Raw genomic sequence first — 10,484 nt, forward strand, 5'->3', positions numbered from 1 at the left:
AATAATGACATGGTACTTTAAAATCCAACGTTGATTGCAGTAAAGTAATTGACTGACAATTAAGGTTGTATGTGGGGTGCCTAAAATTTGAACTTTTCTTATTCCCGAATATTTTTTGTGGGCGCAGAAGCACGGGGCAAATGGTATTGTTTTTTTCTGGAGGGGGATCAGACAATATAAAACCAATTAGAGGCCGAGTTGCCTGACAGAAAGGCCAATTCTAGCCCCAGTCCATGCCGGTTACATGTACTATGCACACATTTGCGTTATTTTAATTTTCTTGTTTTTCTTTAAAATAAAAAAGGGAATGGTTTTATTGATGTCATTTTATTATGTCATTATCTAGTCAGCATAAATGACTTTTATGGATACAGGAGAAAGTGTTAAAATGTGAAGATTTCAAGTGTGGTTTGTGGTCATCTGCTTGACCACTTAAAATGTTGTTTCATTTGATGATACGTTTTGTTTGGTGTTCCCGCTTGAATGTGACAGTAAGTTGTACAATGTTACTGTGTGTGTGTGTGTGTGTGTGTGTGTGTGTGTGTGTGTGTGTGTGTGTGTGTGTGTGTGTGACGGTGTGCGTGCGTGAGTGTGTTTGTGTGTGTTGGTGTACATGTGTGTGTGTGTTTGGTAACCGGCTTTGTACAGCGGGACCACCTTATTTTGTCATGTATTTTTATTCATTCTGGAGCTTTATTAAATAAACTGCCCATTTCAATCACAACTCTGGTCTGGTCTTATTGTCAGTGTTGCATAAATGATTGTATGTGAGCTTGTGAACATACAAAGAAAAAAGAAAGAAACATTCTGTGTCGAAATATCTTGACTAAAAATCAGGCGGAAGACTACACCTGTTGCATTTCCTATTATGCTCAGGCAATTATAACTGAGGGCGGAAGCGACAATGATTCGTTTTCCCCCCAGATAACATTAATTTGTAGAGACGGAAAAGGAACACGCACATTCTGGAACTGATTTGTGTAAATAACTGAGAGGGTGTTTTGTCTGTTTTGTGAAACGGTCCTCACACATTTGCAAAGTTCCACAGTTAGGCAGCTGAATTAAAGCATTACATAATGCATAGTGTAAACTCTAGGCCTACTTCAAGGTCTTAATTATTACTTCAAGATGCATACACGTGCTGTTGTATCTGTTAGTGCTTGCCGGACACCAGTGCTGATTAAAATGGCTTAGATTGTTACTAATTTGAAACTACAGTATGTCCTTTTACGTGTTGTGACAATTTTGTTGGTACCGATGATTTATAAAAAGACTTTTATCACAGGTTTATTTCGTATCAAACATTTATACTTACTTTCAAGTTCGAGTATACCTTTACTTCCACGAGGAGAGTCTCTCTGTGTGCGCGCGCGCGCGCGTGTGTGTTTGTGTGTGTGCGTGCGTGCGCGCTTAAAGATTCTTGATTTTGGAACATAAGCAGTTTATCTGTCAGGGAGTTGTGTGTGTTTTCATGGCTGCGTGTTCTTTTCCCTCTCATTCTTCCTCTCGGCAGTCCGGCTTCAGAGTCATTTTGTTCCTCCAGGCTCAAAGCAGAAAGCAGCAATGTTTTAAAACATTCAAAAACAAGGATTGTATGTGAGTGTAAGTCATAATTTTCTTTTAAGAACCGAATCATAGCACCACAAGGTTCAAATATGTGCACAAAGCAAAAATAGTGCAAAGCAAAAATTAGGAAAGCAGCATATGGCCATGACTGGAGACACTGCTTTTTGGATCGATCATTCTGCAGACGTCACACTCTGGAGAAAATAAAACATGACAGAACTCAGTACTGATGTTCTCTGTAAACCATGATTTACATCTTTTACCTTATTCCATACGACATTGTGAGTTTTGCCGTTGTTTCCCTGATAATAAGTCTCGTACTTAGGCACTGTTTGTTTTTCTTCAGTTAATATTCAGAATTTTGCCATGTTTGTTTTGTTGTTGTTGTTGTGCTTGTTTCTTCTTCTTCTTCGTCGTTCGCTCAGACAGCAACTCCGGAGGCCCTGATGAAGGCTGCTGTACGCCGGAGGCTCTCCATGGGTCCATAGAGTTTGTCCCTCATCGGTGTGTCAGCAGGCCAGGTCTCTGCTCGCAAGTTTTGGTGTGTTGGACAGTCCTGCAGGAAGTGTTCCACTGTCATTGGAGATGTGCCACAGGGGTTGTGCTTGTTTAATTTAGGTTTGTTGTTGTTTGTTTAAAACACTCAAACATACGCACACATCACACGCACACTTTTACTTTTTAAGTTATAATAAGTATTGCATTCAGCCACTGTTTTTTTCTCCTCAGTTGATATTCTGATTTTTGCCAGTTTTTGTGTAATTTGTTTTTGTTGTGCTTGTTTGATTTAGGTTTGGTGTTGTTTGTCGTTGTTGTTTGTTTAACACACACTCAAACACACACACACACACACTAACCAGACACACACACACACACCACACACACCACCACCACCACCACCACCACCACCACCACCACCACCACCACCACAAGAATAGGTTTACACTCACTTTTTCCTCCACGTTTTAATTTTGGCAATATCATTAACCCAGGATTGCAAAGCAGGGATCATTTGTCAATTTCATAACAACGTACATACAATTTCAGCTGGTTACTGCAATAAAATGTGCATCATCACAGGTTTCTGCTGGAATGACAGTGTCTTATGTGTCAACACAAAATACACACACACAAAATGGGTGTGGTGCTGCACGCCCCATAATAGATCCTAACTTCACCCTCTAAACCTCCCTGCAGATGCATGTTCTGTGCACAAAAATAGCCTTTTGAAATATGCAGTATACAAAATAAAAATGCAGACGACATTTCTACATTTGATGGGGGAGTTGTCCTGTATTAGAATTATTTATCAAATAATTAAAGTTAACCAAAGTATATGTAATAAAACCAAGGAGTCCTCTGTTAAGTAGCTCAAAACAATGATCGCAGCCCAGGGTGCTAACACAGTTAGGGTATGTTGTTCAAGACTTGGAAGGTCAAGGTTTTAAAGTATGCTTCAGTAACGGAATCTTATAACAAAGCTAAAACATTTACCACTGAAGCAAAACCATCTCTGAACAATTCAAAATTGTCACACGTACTAGTTTTACATTTTAAGGATCTTGCCAAGTGCATATCTTTTTATTGTGAAAAATTTGTATTGCAAACAAAAGAAAACACAATGTCTTGTGATCTGTAAATGTTCTTGATACTTAATACATTACAGGGAACCTTATAAATTGTTCAAGTGAAGTACTGTACAGCCTATTTAGCTTGTTCGTTTTCTCCCTTTAAGGTAATTTTGTCTCAACAATCATGTTATCTGCTACAAGTCTATAAACTGCTGTAAACCTTTCTGCCCTTAAAGTAGATTCATGCCCTTCTGTGTGGGCACCTTCTTCTTCTTCCTCTTCAGTGTTCAGTGTTTGCATTTGGATGTGTGCTCTCTGGCCAAGTCTTGTTGCACAGGGGTGGCAAGGAAAGGCCACCCTCTCAGAACGTGTTGCAGAGTCTGTTCTTCCTACCCTAGCCACAGTCCGCTGTAGGTGCAAAACCTATCCTTTTGAGGTGTACCTTCAGACAGCAGTGTCCTGTGCGAAGGCGGAAGATGGCTCTCTGTTCTGTGTGAGTAAAATGGGGATATGGTCTTGAATGAGCTGGTATCTGTCTGTCTTTTTTTTGTTGATATAGACATCAAAGAAGCTCCAGCACCAGCCAAGTGTTGACTGTTTTCTTTATGCGTAACCTAGTCCTGGCAGCAGCTGTTGTCCATCTGTAAACAAGCAAGATCATTATTATAATATATTGATGGTGTATATGTTTTACCAGAAAGACGAGTAAAATACCACTTAATTTTTGTTTTAGTAATGAGGCATACATGCAGTTGAACGATCATATCTTGTGATATCTGCCCTCTGAAAAAAACCTACTATTCAAAATGTACTTTTACATCTTGTTTTTTTAACTTAGGCTTTTGAAGATCCACATTTACCACCCAAAAGGAGCCTGGCGATACTGGCATGCTTTAATTAAGATGACGTGTTACTCAGAAATAGTGCTTTTAGTTATGCGCTATAGAAATCTCCTTAATAAATAAATAAATACTGGTGGTGGTTCACTGCAAAGCATAACCTGATATGATTTCTTCATAGCACCTGACTGGAAATGAAGTTTCATACAATAAAAACTATACTGCGCCAGATTTACAGCAGTTCTGTTGAATTCACACAGTCAGAAAATTTCAAGGCTGTCCTCAACATTCTATGCTCACACACACACACACACGACTTGACTTCACTTAGGAAGGTTATGTGATGCTTAAATCATCTGTCTTGCCACTATTTCATCACAAGTAACCACTGTGTTTATTGCTGGTATGTGCCGGAGTGGAGGGATAGTCTTACCCCATGTAAAAAAAAAAAAATTAAAAAAAAAAGCCTGGCAGGTGATCTGAGATGCCTTTAATAACACAAAGCTGCCTCTGTAAACAATTCTGCTTTTACACATGCTATCCCTTAACTTGGATTCATACCAAAAATCAAGCCTAGCTTCATAGGAAACAGAATGTTACTTCAGCATTTAGAATTATGATCTTATTCCATGTACACGCCTTGGCAAATCTGACTCGATCACTACAGCAAGAAGTCAGTGTGTTGATTGTTCATATGTGACCAAGTTGAGGGATGAGCTTATCCTATGTTAAAGCCTGGCCTGAACTGAGACGGTGAAGAGAAGTAGTGTGCCTTTAATGACACAATGCTTTCTTTGTAAGCAATAGATTCAACATCTCAGATCTGGTCAGGCCTATACAAATGCCATCCCTCAACTTGGTTCATACAAAAATCATGTGCCTGGCTAGAGAGTGGGGATTTGTTGTTCTCTTTTTCGAAATCCAAAATAAGCAAAATCAGGTCTTAAAAAGGAGCAAGTCTTAAAATGGGAGTGAATTTACAGATGTTATGAACAAGAAGTCTGCGTAAACAGGGTCATTGATAGGAAGGAGTCTTAGATTGGGGTGTCTTAAAAGGGGCAGGGGTGGGGTGGTGTGTGTGTGTGGGGGGGGGGGGGGGAGTCCACAGTAATGACCATAAAATAATCAAAATAATACTATTAGTAATCTTATTCTCTACCAAATTTCTAGAGGTCAAGGCAATGATACAGATTTTTTACTTGTGTCACTGTTAGTGTCATTCTATGAATAACAGACCAATAGAAAGAGAGAGAAAGAGAGCTCTGTGGTTTTTTTTTTTACCTGGGTTCATGCTCAGTTGCTTGAAAATTGACTTGTCAGAGGTTCTTCTTCAGCCTTACACCCACATGCAAGAGAACTTGTACCAGATAATGAAATAAGTGAACTTTGAAGTGATTTTTGTAACATTTATGTTTTGTTTCTGGTTTTTGTTGTAAAGTGTTTATGATTGTGTTCTATTCCGTCAATGGCGTCATTCTGGTAATGATGTTGTTATTGCTTTTGTAAAGCGCTTTGTGTGTTCGAAAGCGCTATAGAAATCACCATTATTATTATTATTATTATTATTCATAATTAAAGCCCAATCATGTGGTTTAACCTACCTAGTCTTGAAAAGCCTGTCCGAGGAAACAGAACAAGCACCCTTCCGCAGACCTTCCTAACTGGAGAGTCTTGGTTGTAACCGCACACTTTCTAAAGTAGTCCATAAGCAGTTCCATGTGCCTATGTTTTCACTGGAACCAGCTCCTTTGTGTACCTGTGATCTGGATGAGCTGCAACACATAAAACTTTCATATGAACACTATGTCATAAGTACACCAGTTAGCATACATCAAACACTGAGGAGCATCACAAGATATGTTCTAAGGAGGTAACAACTATTGTCACAAAGTGTTTATGATACAGCCACAGGCACATGGCACTGAGTGGTCAATTGGTGAGGGGGGTGGGGGGGGGGCAGAAGTTCTGCTCAGTCTTGTCTACTGATACAACACTTTGTGGTGGTGTAAGGCAGGGAATCACACCCCAACCACTGGCCCCGCCCACCTGGTGTCGAGTGCCTGAGGATACATCAGTCCCAGTCATGGCTGGCCCCCGGTTTGACCAGACAACTGCCATGTATGGGTACATTTACTTTACAGTACAGATTAGTTTTCAATAGCAATGACATCATGGACACACACCTGCCCAACACTGACACTGACAGCAAAATCAGCGACCAAACGTGATAAAGAGTAACTAATCGTCACAAACATCAAAATGCTTTGCATTAATTTTCTTGAAGAGGTCATTCTTAACCAGATAATCATTTATAGGCAATTGAAGATTATTATTCCACCTACAGGCTATCACTCCTATGGCTGTTACTTGTAACACATTTCATTTCTTAAAATATGTTTTGTAAAGTACATAGATTTCACTAAAAGGCACATTCCTTCTCATGAAAACAATTTGGCTCACCGTCTCAGATCTGGTAGGGCTTTAAAATGGGATAAGACATGATCTCCAGGGGTCGACACTAACTTATTTGGCCTGGGGCCACACTGGCCCCAGAGATGGAAATTGCTGGGGCGGAAAAAAAAAATCTGGGGCCCACTCTCAGTATTCACGTGCGGCAATGCATTGTCTGTTTTTCTTCATCATACTGAAGCCAGGGAAATTCTTTCAACCATTTGACATTGAAATTACGACAGCGCTTCGCGCTTTTGGCTGCATCGGTTTCCTTTTTTCGTTTCTCTCCACCCTGTTCTTCATCTTCATTGCCATGTCTTTTTACACCAGGGATGTGTCGCCACATTTTGCGTTTGGCATTTGAAGGCGATACTTATCTCTCACGCTAAAGAGCGCAATCTGGGAGTTATTTCCCTTACGACATTGTCCTTCGACGATTTGAATGTGTTTTTTTCTTGACTGCGGCATTGATCGTAACGCAAATTTCAGTGACGACTTTGACTGGCGATTTTTAGTGATTGGCTCTGCTGGCATTAGAATTTTCGGTTTGTCATTGTTGGAATTTATCCTGGGGCGGAGTGGGCCCCAAGCTTCGGCAATGTTTGGGGCGGAACACAAAACTCTGGGGCGTTCCGCCCCCCGCCCCCGCTAGTGTCGAACCCTGATCTCTTAACTTGTTCACATACCCCAAAAAGTGCGATTGTGTTATGAATAAATGCTGTAAAAGCTACCTGTACTAGTTCATTAAAAAAACAAATCACAAAATGTCACTTCACCACAGCATGCAAACAGTGTGTTTATTTCTGGTATGTGTCTAAAGGCGGAGACAGACGCACAACACAAAACCCTGTTTTCGACAAAAACACCATCTCAAAACGTCGGGGAAACACATGTTTTTAAAGAGGGGATGTCACATGCGAAACACACAGATGAAGCGGGGTGCGTGTTTTCACAGAAATATTGGTCAGTGTCAGCTTGACCCGTCCAGCTATCGCCCTGTGTTTGAGTTTGTAAACAACACGGCTGGCAGTGCCCACTGATACGGTCAGTGTCCACTGATACGGTCAGTGTCCACTGATACGGTCAGTGTCAACTTGACCCGTCCAGCTACCGCGCTGTGTTTGGGTTTGTAAACAACACGGCTGGCAGCGCCCACTGATATTATTGCCTCTCTTCAATCGTGACAGGATCCATACTCTAGTTAGGATTCATGGGTCCGATACTACCCTGAATCGGTACCACATCTGAGTCTGCCATTTTTTTCTATCTCCGTGGTGCCGGAAACCGAGTCACTTGAGTTGATCGTCCGCGTTCATTGGCTGACTACCAAAACGTGTTTTTAGATTTTAGAGCATGCTCTAAAACCCAAAACACGATGCAAAAACATGAAACAGTGTTTTCTGAAACGCGTTTTGGGGGATGTCACATGGGAAACACGCTGTTTTGTGTTTGTTTTGAAAGGAAACACTGTTTTGTGTTGTGAGTCTGACATGGCCTTAACACAGACACACACACACACACCATACACACATACACCAAAGCAACACAAAAGCCGAAAACATGCCTACCATCTAAATGAGGATATCCAGTTCCAACTGTCTTCTGCCAATATAACACTGCCAGAGACACCATGGTGTAGAAAGTCAGTTTAAAGAGAGACTACCTGGAAGAAAAATATATATAATAATAATAAAACACCCAGTGCAATAGACATACTTTCTCGTTAAAGGCTTACTTTACTATGTAAAAACATTTTGCTTCACAATCACAGTCTCAGATCTTGTCAGGCTTTTACTTGGGATAAGATCATCCCTCTACTTGGACGCATACCAACATAGATTAGCTTGAATGTTTGTGAAAATATCCCATATTTTGAGTTAACTAACTCACCACAGCAAGCAGTCACTGAATATATATTTTATTTTTTGGTATGTGGCCAAGATGGGAGACAGTGACCCACACTATAGTGACAAGGCAAGTGGGCCTTTAAATTGTAAACTGTTATATATGTGCATTTTGACTTCTTCATAAATTATAACCCTGATGCAGGCAGTCATCAGTAGTGGTTTAGTACCTAGAATGAGAAAAGAATGAACTTGCAAGAAAGAAACTGAGTCAAAATCAAAATACCCTTTAAATTACATTAGATTCCACGGGGCAGACAGGGTTTGAAGTTAGAAAGCTCTGAAAATAACTCTGCTATTTGAAATTGACTAATAGTATTAACTTATAACGTCATACATGATACATGATACAAACAAATGAACTAAGGCTTTTGAAGATCCATATCCAATCCTGCTACACAAAGGCACAAGCAGAGGTTGAAATTGCCAGGGTCATTTTCCATCCCCATGTAGCCTGGATTTAATTACTGGCATGTTTTTTTTTAAAGAGGTGTGTCACTCAGAATGACTGGAGATGGTTCATTCAATGCAGAGCATAATATACCATTGATTTCTTCATGCCATCTGATTTGCCGGTGAATTCACAGGGCGAGAACAATTCAAGACTGGCCTCAACATTTTATGCTGACTGTAAATTGTAATTATATAATATATCCACCCTAGCTAACTGGTACACTAATCACTTGCTCTGGCGGACTTCTTTTTCCAACATCATAAATCTGTTATTTGTACTTTAGCCTTTTGTGGTAAAATATTCTCATTACCAGTTGCACTCACAATCTATTGCTAGTGTATTTTGGAAATGATCAAAAGCCTTACTTGTGTTCTATAACAGCACCATGTCACTGTTGCGGGAAGAATGAGGCAGGGCTTGGTAATAACTGAGACCTGCAAGTAAACAAAACATATTTAGAATCTCATCATGTGTTATTTTGTTATATCTATGTCATGAGGTCTTACATTGCAATAACAAACACACGCATAACTTAACTTAGCAAGGTGTTCTATGTGCTAAGAATAAGAGTAATTTTTTAATGAATTAACGCTGAAGAAGCTACTAGTTGCTTAAACAAATTCATAGCAAAATGTCACTTGATCACCACATCAAGCACACTGCATGTTCATTTCTGGTATGTATGCAAGTGGAGGGATGATCTTGTTCCATGTAAAATCCTAGCTCAGCTGATCTCTCTCAACTTGGATTCATACCACACATTAGGAGCCTGGCTGTTTCTGTTCAGTGGGCATTTCTCCATTTGTTTTATTTGAATGCATTTCTTAAAAAGAACACTTCCTCTGCACAGCAAGCAGTCAGGATGTTATATGAAGTCTTATATCGCGCGCGTATCTCCAGACTCGGACTCAAGGCGCAGGGATTTATTTATGCCGTGTGAGATGAAATTTTTTTTACACAATACATCACGCATTCACATCGACCAGCAGATCGCAGCCATTTCGGTGCATATCCTACTTTTTACGGCCTATTATTCCAAGTCACACGGGTATTTTGGGTGGTCATTTTTATCTTTGCCTATACAATTTTGCCAGGAAAGACCCTTTTGTCAAATCGTGGGATCTTTAACGTGCACACCCCAATGTAGTGTACACGAAGGGACCTCGGTTTTTCTTCTCATCCGAAAGACCAGCACTTGAACCCACCACCTAGGTTAGGAAAGGGGGGAGAAAATTGCTAACGCCCTGACCCAGGGTCAAAATCGCAACATCTCGCTTCTGAGCGCAAGTGCGTTACCACCCGACCACCCAGTCCTTTTTGTTCCAAATCAAACGTTGTTTTGCTCCAACCAAGACTGCAGATCTTGGCGAACATGTGGCATAAAAACTAGATTTGATGACCTTACCCGTACTCACCCTGAAAAGTGCCGATCTAGATTTTGCTATTTTAACAGAGGGGACAGAGGTTGTACCTCTCCTCATGCAGACACCGCATAACAAATATGTGTAACAAATCCAGTTGCAACACTGTAGTTTCATGGCTTAATTTCATTGACTGATTGAGTCAGCAGTAGTGAGTACTACATGTCATTATGATCATACCAGTATTAGTGAGTATTACAATTGGAGCAATCTGCAGAATTGTTACCAATACATCATCATAACAGGAATTCCTCAGTGCATGAGACATTGGTGTGTAG

General features: G+C 40.3%; 1 long non-coding RNA gene across 4 annotated transcripts in view; it reads right to left on the reverse strand.

The window, feature by feature from the left end:
- Nucleotides 1–2,516: 2,516 nt before the first annotated feature.
- Nucleotides 2,517–10,484, reverse strand: part of LOC138974272 (uncharacterized) — a 9,036-nt gene continuing 1,068 nt past the window's right edge. For all 4 annotated transcript variants that reach the window (XR_011458367.1, XR_011458366.1, XR_011458365.1 and 1 more), the window contains exons 2-5: nucleotides 9,151–9,219; nucleotides 7,996–8,090; nucleotides 5,578–5,748; nucleotides 2,517–3,778 (exon numbers count right to left, since the gene is read on the reverse strand). This is a non-coding gene — a long non-coding RNA (uncharacterized lncRNA). The remainder of the gene's footprint in view (nucleotides 3,779–5,577; nucleotides 5,749–7,995; nucleotides 8,091–9,150; nucleotides 9,220–10,484) is intronic.

This window comes from Littorina saxatilis, linkage group LG8 (assembly GCF_037325665.1).
Source record: "Littorina saxatilis isolate snail1 linkage group LG8, US_GU_Lsax_2.0, whole genome shotgun sequence".
Lineage (NCBI taxonomy): Eukaryota > Metazoa > Mollusca > Gastropoda > Littorinimorpha > Littorinidae > Littorina > Littorina saxatilis.